The sequence below is a fragment of the Oratosquilla oratoria genome, chromosome 36, assembly GCF_046742065.1.
Source record: "Oratosquilla oratoria isolate Oo_2021 chromosome 36, ASM4674206v1, whole genome shotgun sequence".
NCBI lineage: Eukaryota > Metazoa > Arthropoda > Malacostraca > Stomatopoda > Squillidae > Oratosquilla > Oratosquilla oratoria.
This window is the reverse complement of record NC_134812.1, coordinates 43,642,900-43,652,383: the sequence shown is the minus strand read 5'-3', so window position 1 is coordinate 43,652,383 and position 9,484 is coordinate 43,642,900.

Sequence of the window (9,484 nt, the reverse complement as noted above, 5' to 3'; positions counted from 1 at the left end):
TCTTTTTCTCTCCGAAATACCTTCCCATCTGTCATATACTAATCAGATCACAGCCTATTTTCTATACACATTACCCACCATACCATCATAAAGCACACAAAAGACATCTCATCCCAGGAGCTTTCCTCTAAATCTAGCTCCAAGCCTCCACCAAACACAATTTCTTCTCCCACAAACACCATCCAACCAACACTTATTTTCTATATTACATAACACAGCCGGACACAAACCCCTGCAGTCTCACAAACAAATCACAGGAGACACCTCCTACCCAAGGAGTTTGGAAACTGGCACCGTGGCACTCTGATCGTGGCTGAGACATCCAAGAGGGACAGAACGACGCAGTCGGAGCCACAAGACAAGATCTGAACCACGCCTTCGCCCCCTTCCCTGTAAGAGCCAACAGACAGACTCTAAGAAAAGGTTTGGGATGAAGGCGAAGGCATGTGGTTGCAAAGGGATGGTCTGACGTTATAGATTGTGATGGTGTGGTAATAGTGTTGTTGGTGGTAGTGTGGTGGAGGTAGTGTTGATGATAATAGTGATGGTGACAGTGGTGTTGATAGTGGTGGTGGTAGTGGTAGTGGCGTCAATGTTATTGTTGGTGTTGGTATTGTTATTGTTAGTGGTGTTGGTACTGTTGTTGTTACTATTGTTGCTTTTGTTGTTGTATTTGATGGTGGTGGTGGTGGCGGTTGTGGTGGCGGTGTTGGTGGGGGTTATGGTGTTGGTGGTTTTACTGGTGGTGATGGTGCCGGGGTGATGGTGGCGATGGTAGTAATGATGGTGTTGGTGTTGGCGGTGGCTATGGTTGTGGTAGTGGTGTTGGCAGTGACAGTGGTGGTGGCAGTAGTTGTTTCTGTGGTGGTGGCAGTAGTGGTGGTCATGGGGATGGTGGTGGTGATGGTGGTGGTTTGTGGTAGTGGTGGTGGTTTCGGTGGTGGTGGCTATTCAAATGGAAATGGGGAACATCTATGGTGGTGCTGAAGGGGAAGGAGGAGAAAGAAGAAAAAGAGTATGAGTAGAAAGAGAACAAAAGAGGCCGAGAAGGAGAAGGAGGAGGAGGAGGAGGAGGAGTGAAAGAAGACTCGAATGGAAATAGAAGATAAAAGAATCAAGAATTGAAGGAGTGGTGAGAGGGGCAGGAGGAGATAGAAGAGTCAAGTGAGGCAAAGGAATAGAAGATAGTAGAATGGGAGTAGATAGAAGAGTTGATTTAAGGGGAGGAGAAAGGAGGCTGCGGGAGAAGTAGTCAAGAGCGAAGAGGGTGGGAGGAAGGGGAGGTAGACGAGGAGTGGGAAAAGGAAGGGGGCTCGGTCGAATAGGAGGTCTAGGAGGAGGAGGAGAAGGGGTAGAGGAGAGAAGGTGGAAGATAGAGTAAGAGGGAGATGTAGGAGAGTGAAGAGGAGTTCAAGAGGGGGAGACGAAGAGATGGAGGAGGAGGGGGAGGGGAGGAGATATTTTGTTGCTGATAATTATAGTCAGCTCTTCTAGCTTTGTATACAATAGCGCGCCGAATAGGCAAAGTCATGCTAATGCCGGAAGGGAGATTAAGGAGAAGCAGTAGGAAGGATGGATACCATAAGTTAAAAGTGATTAGCATTATTCCTTGATTGGTGATTTGCTTCTAATGTTGCTTGATTTGGTTCCGTAGGGGGTATCACTAGTCATTAAGATATTGACAACATAAATCTTACACAGTTAATACTCCATGAGGGAGGAGGACGAGGAAGAAGGAGGGAAGAAGAGGAAGGAGGAGTAGGAGAAGAAGGAATAGGAAGGAGGAAGAAAGAGGAAGGAGGAATAGGAAGGAGGAAGAGGAAGAGAAGGATGGTGGGGAGTTGGAGGCAGTTGGAACGAACGCCATAGCAAGCAGACTACACTCGCCCCGCCTTTTGTCAACATATTTCGTTCGGGTTCACAATTCCTCGTTCTGCTAAGCGTCCCGAGCCTAAAATAGCTCCAGGAGCTTATATCTCTCTGGTGTCGCCATTCTAGAACCGTGGAACGCACTAGCGCACGCACATACTCATGCACTAGCATGCATACAAACGTACAAATCCTACGCAAGAATGATCACACAAACTTAAATAAGCCCAAAAGGGTACATGAACGTATGTTTACCTATACACGCACGTTCGAACGGAAGCGTGAGAAACAGAACAAATATGTAATCACGTGTGAACACGCATGTATCTAAGAGAAAAGCAAATACAATCTTTCAAAAAAACATACGAATTTAGGCAATAAAAGTGGGAGAAATATACAATCTACTATGTGGGTTGACAAACACTGGCACATATATACACACACATGATCATGTACATTCAAACACATAAACAGGACTATATGAGCGTTGCACCTTTCCTATATACTAAAATTAGGTAAATATATTTTAATCTAAAGGAATGACATCGTTTCTAAAACCTCTACACTTGTGACCAAGTTTATGGCTTGTTGAAGTACTACAGCCTTCACATAAAAAAAATAGATAGTAGAATTGGAAAGGCTTTATAAGATTATTGGTTCCGATCGTACCAAGTGTGTTAAATGGAATGGTATTACAGTAGAGACAATGAAGTTAATAGTTCTTCACGGGAGAAAGAAAGAGGATCTAGAGTGTTCGATGATCCTGCAAGAAAGGATAAATAAAGAAGACTTATGCAAAGATACTCGTATTAGAGCCTGGAGTTAACATTTCTGCAGGAAAGAACGAGGAGAGTTGAGCTTCTCGTAAATCTTTTAGATGCTCGTTTAAAAGTAATCCAGGAAAGAAGGTTAAAAAATGACATACGAAGGGATTCTGGAGATGGTGTTGATAACGGGGATTCAAGATACAAGGGAGAATGAGTTCCCATTCATAGATATTAATGACGTTAGATTTAAAAAGAGACATACATGAATGCAGTATTTTTAGAGGGATTAGCCTCTTGAGTGCTGTCGGTAAGGTGAACGAGTGTGTTTTAATTGAGTGAAGCTAGAGCTGAAGGGAGTAATAGGGGAAAGAGCACTGTAGTTTTAGAAGAAGAGAAGGTGTAGATTAAATATTTGCATTTAAACAGATTTGTGAGAAGTATTTGGCAAGAGGTACGGATGTTCTTTGGGTTTTCATGAACTTAGTGATGGTGTATGACAGGGGTGACAGAGAAGAATTCTTGAATGAACAGATTTGTGAGAAGTATTTGGTAGGAAGAACGGATGTTCTTTGTTTTTTCATGGACTTAGTGATGGTATATGACAGAGGTGCTAGAAAACAATTCTTGAATGTATTACAGAGGTGTGGAATAGGGAAAATTCTATTGAAGTGAATAAAAGTTTTTTATGTGAAATTTACGAGTAGAGCGTATGTGAGGTTTGAGAATAGATAATGGGTATGAAAGTAAAATGAAATAAATAAAGCACGTACACCTCCAATTTGAATGAAAATGATGAGAAATAACAATCTAGAGATGAGCGCAAAGAGTGTTTTGAACAGAGAAGTGAATGTATTTACGGCACTGTATGGAGCAGAAACTTGGAATATAAATGAGACAGAAGGGAAGAAAGAGAATATTATATAACTGAAGTGCTTAAAGTTTGATAGACGTTAAAAGAATGAATTGGATGAGAAAAATGAGTCAGAGAATGGCGGTGGAAAGAACTTTTTAACATTCATTTTATATTATTTGTTTTTGTTTTGTTATCATTTGTCTGTTGATTGTCATTTTTTATTAGTTATATGTCAATTTATTATTATTTACTATTTATCTGTTTATTTATTATTTGACTATACCTATGTACTTATTTATGTACTTTATTTGTTATTTACATTATTATAGTTTTTATTTATTCATTTATCATTATTATGATTTTTTTCGCATTCGACCTAGATATGGACCAAAAGGTCTCCTGTCGGCATGCTCCGCCTTTGTAATCCTTTGTAATCCTTTGACTGAGTGAGTGAAGGATTACCAGCCCCTTCCTCTCCTAAAGCCACACGGTTCTTCTCCTGGCCCTCTCAATTAACGCATTCACATATACCTTACCAACTATACTTAACAGGTTGATCCCTCTGAAGCTTCCACAATCATGTTTATTACTTGTTCCTTTGTTTAGAGGAGTACAGAGTACTCCAGTCCTCTGGTATACACAGAAGCTCGCACACAATCACACAAATACACACACACACACACACACACACACACACACACACACACACACACACACACACACACACACACACACACACACACACACACACACACACACACACACACACACACACACACACACACACACACACACACACACACACACACACACACACACACACACACACACACACACACACACACACACTCACACACACAAAGGATTACAAAGGATTACAAAGGCGGAGTATGCCGACAGGAGACCTTTCGGTCCATATCTAGGTCGGATGCGAAAAAAAATCATAATAATAATAAGATAATAAATAAAAACTATAATAATGTAAATAACAAATAAAATACATAAATAAATGCATAGCTATAGTTAGATAATAAACAAACAGGTAAATAGTAAATAATAATAAATTGACATATAACTAATAATAAATGAAAATCAGACAGACAAATGATAACAAAACAAAAACAAATAATATAAAATAAATTATAATCATTGCAGCATCTTGCTTAGGTGTTTATCTAAATGATTCTTAAAGCTTCGAGCTGAACTAAATTGCACTACCTGTGCAGGAAGTTTATTCCAGTCATTAACTACACGGTTGGCAAAGTTGTTTCTACCTACTTCCAAATTGAATCAATTTCCGGACAGTTTGAGACCATTGTTTCTTGTCTGATTCAAAGGATTACAAAGGATTACAAAGGCGGAGCATGCCGGCAGGAGACCTTTTGATCCATATCTAGGTCGGATGCAAAAAAAAATATACATATATATATATATATACATACACACATATATATATATATATACATACATATATACATATACATACATACATATATATACATATATCTATCATATTGATAATAAATTAAAACTATAATAATGTAGAAATAACAAATAAAATACATAAATAAATGCATAGGTAGAGTTGAACAATAAACAAACAGGCAAACAGCAAATGATTATAAATTGACATATAACCAATAATAAATAAAAATCAGACAGACAAATTATAACAAAACAAAAACAAATAATATAACATAAATTATAATCATTACAGCATCTTACTTAGGTATTTATCTAAATGATTCTTAAAGCTTTGAACTGAACTACATTGCACTACCTGTGCAGGAAGTTTATTCCATTCATTAACTACACGGTTGGCAAAGTTGTTTCTACCTACTTCCAAATTGAATCTATTTCCGGACAGTTTGAGACCATTGTTTCTTGTCTGATTCTCATTCAATGTGAAAATTTGGTCACTTTTGATGTTGTCAATTCCCTTCAAAATCTTAAAGACCTGTATCAAGTCACCTCTGAGTCTACGCTTTTTTAGGGAAAATAGATTCATGTGCTTAAGTCGATTTTCGTATGATTTATTTTTGATATTTGGAATCAGTTTTGTGGCTCGCCGTTGTACTTTTTCCAGTCTGTCAATGTCTTTAATGAGATTCGGTGACCATACGGAAACAGCATATTCCAAATGTGGACGAACTAACGATTTATATAGCTTGTTAATGAGTGATGGACTTTTGAAATCAAAAGATCTCGCAATCAATCCCAGAATCTTATTTGCTTTCTCAGAGGCTGAAATACACTGCTTGGATGATTTGAGGTCGTTACTGATAATTACGCCGAGATCTTTTTCACTATCCACTTTTGTTAACGACTTTCCAAATAACTTGTAATCGTACTTACAGTTATTTTTACCTATGTGCATTACCTTGCATTTACTTGTGTTAAATTTCATTAGCCACTTTTCAGACCATTGCTGTAATTGATCTAAATCTTCTTGAATATCTAATTGGTTTGAGTGATCATTTGCCACTCCGCACAGTTTTGCTTCATCAGCAAATTTGGAAACAGTAGATTTTAGTCCATTTAAAACAACTCTCTGTTTTCGACCTTTCAACCAATTACTAGTCCAACCTAATAGGCTACCACTTATTCCATGCAAAGCTAATTTAGTAAGTAGTCTTTCGTGTGGGATGGTATCAAAACCTTTTGCAAAGTCTAGATATATTAAATCTATATTGTTTCTTTCGTCAGAATTCGAGATAACTGTGTTGTAGAATTCGAGTAAGTTAGTCACGCAAGAACGTTTCTGTCTGAAACCATGCTGGCTATCATTTATCAAACGGTTACTTTCTAAATGATATTCGATAGCATCTCTGATGATAGTTTCCATTATTTTTCCTACGATCGAAGTCAAACTTATAGGCCTATAGTTATTTGGTTTCTTTTTGTCACCTTTTTTGAATATGGGAGTAACGTTAGCTAGCTTCCATTCTCTTGGGACATCTCCGGATATGATGGATTTCTTGAAAATAATTTCTAATGGAACAACAATCTCATTTTTCATTTCCTTTAAGATTATTGGATGCCAACCGTCAGGCCCTGGTGTTTTATTAACTTTGAGTTTGTCTATACACCTTTTAATTTTTTCTTTTGTTATATTTACCGTAGTGAGTAAGTTTACCCCAGACTTTTCACAGGTTTCAGTTTGGAATTCACTTTGAGGTGTTTTGTTTACGAATACCGAGCTAAAATAATTGTTTAAGATATTACACATTCCTTCATTTGAATATTCAAGTTGACCGTCAGCAGATAATAGTGGACCAATGTGATTCCTAACAACCTTTTTATCTCTAATGTAACTATAGAATTCTTTGGGATTCTCTTTGGATTTATCAGCGATGTTCATTTCGTATTGTCGTTTTCTTTTTCTTATCGTCTTTTTTAAATCTCTCTGTATTGATACATAACTTTCATAGTCATTAGATGCACCCGAGCACTTATATTTCTTATAAGCCTGTCTCTGTCTCATTCAATGGGAAAATTTTGTCACTTTTGATTTTGTCAATTCCCTTTAAAGTCTTAAAGACCTGTACCAAGTCACCTCTGAGTCTACGCTTTTTTAGGGAAATAGATTCATATGTCTTAGTCGATTTTCGTATGATTTATTTTTGATATTTGGAATCAGTTTTGTGGCTCGCCGTTGTACTTTTTCCAGTCTGTCAATGTCTTTAATGAGATTCGGTGACCATACGGAAACGGCATATTCCAAATGCGGACGAACTAACGATTTATATAGTTTGTTTGAGTGATGGAATTTTTAAATCAAAAGATCGCGCAATCAGTCCTAGAATCTTATTTGCTTTCTCAGAGGCTGAAATACACTGCTTGGATGATTTGAGGTCGTTACTGATAATTACGCCGAGATCTTTTTCACTATCCACTTTTGTTAACGACTTTCCAAATAACTTATAATCGTACTTACTGTTATTTTTACCTATGTGCATTACCTTGCATTTACTTGTGTTAAATTTCATTAGCCACTTTTCAGACCATTGTTGTAATTTATCTGAATGTTCTTCAATATCTAATTGGTTTGGAAACAGTAGATTTTAGTCCATGGTCTATATCATTTATATATACTATGAATAGAAGTGGTCCAAGAACGGAACCCTGAGGAACTCCACTCGTAAAAAAAATTCTATCTAGAAGTTTTTCCATTTAAAACAACTCTCTGTTTTCAACCTTTCAACCAATTACTAGTCCAACCTAATAGGCTACCACTTATTCCGTGTAAAGCTAATTTAGCAAGTAGTCTTTCGTGTGGGATGGTATCAAAACCTTTTGCAAAGTCTAGATATATTAAATCTATATTGTTTCTTTTGTCATAATTCGAGATAACTGTGTTGTAGAATTCGAGTAAGTTAGTCACGCAAGAACGTTTCCGTCTGAAACCATGCTGGCTATCATTTGTCAAACGGTTACTTTCTAAATGATGTTCGATAGCATCTCTGATGATAGTTTCCATTATTTTTCCTACGATCGAAGTCAAACTTATAGGCCTATAGTTATTTGGCTTCTTTTTGTCACCTTTTTTGAATATGGGAGTAACGTTAGCTAGCTTCCATTCTCTTGGGACATCTCCGGATATGATGGATTTCTTGAAAATAATTTCTAATGGAACAACAATCTCATTTTCATTTCCTTTAAGATTATTGGATGCCAACCGTCAGGCCCTGGTGTTTTATTAACTTTGAGTTTGTCTATACACCTTTTAATTTTTTCTTTTGTTATATTTACCGTAGTGAGTAAGTTTACCCTAGACTTTTCACAGGTTTCAGTTTGGAATTCACTTTGAGGTGTTTTGTTTACAAATACCGAGCTAAAATAATTGTTTAAGATATTACACATTCCTTCATTTGAATATTCAAGTTGACCGTCAGCAGATAATAGTGGACCAATGTGATTCCTAACAACCTTTTTATCTCTAATGTAACAATAGAATTTTTTGGGATTCTCTTTGGATTTATCAGCGATGTTCATTTCGTATTGTCGTTTTCTTTTTCTTATTGTCATTAGATGCACCCGAGCACTTATATTTCTTATAAGCCTGTCTCTTTTTAGCAATACTTTTTTCAGTTTCTTTGTCGAGCCACTTTGGGCGAGCCTGATTTGGGGGACGTCTGTCCTTAAAAGAAATGTAAGTTTGAATCATCTTAGTGAGCGTATTTTGAAATATTTCCCACAGCTGATCTACAGGTCTTTTGTTTAATTTTGCCTCCCAATCTGTAAGCTGAAGCTCCTGACGTAGTCCTATGTACTGAGCTTTACTGAAATCGGGTATTTTAGAAACACAAGTATCTATTCTAAAATTGTTTAGGAGTTTGAATCTAACTAAGTTGTGATCGCTATTTGCAACAGATTCACCGACTTCTACATCAGTTACCATGCTTTCGCGGCTAGTGATCAATAGATCGAGTAAGTTTTCATATCTTGTGGGCTCTTTTACATGCTGAATTAAGTAATTGTCACCAAGAAAATCAATCAAGCGACTACCTATACGGCCATGTTCAAGGGTCATCCAATCAATGTCAGTAAAATTGAAATCACCCATTATCAATAAATCCCGGTTGCAGAAACTAGACAGTTCTTGAAATAACAGTTTGTCGTCTGCTAATGATAATGTCTTTGGCCTATATATTACACCTATATTCATTTTTTGTCCATTTGTTTGGGTTAACTCAACCCACAAACTATCATATGCATCCTATTTCACTTTCTCTAAAACACAAGCATGAACATTGTTTTAACATACAACAGAACACCCCCACCTTTCTTGTAGTTTCTATCCTGATGAAAGTGTTTAATTTAAATCCCGCAATATCAAATTCAGCTTCGAACTCTGTACCATTTAACCATGTCTCAGTTATTCCTATCATATCGAGATTTTTGCTTTTGACATACGCCTGTATTTCTTGAAATTTGTTCCTAATACTACAAACATTAAAGTACATGGTTTTAAGAAACACACTCACACACACAC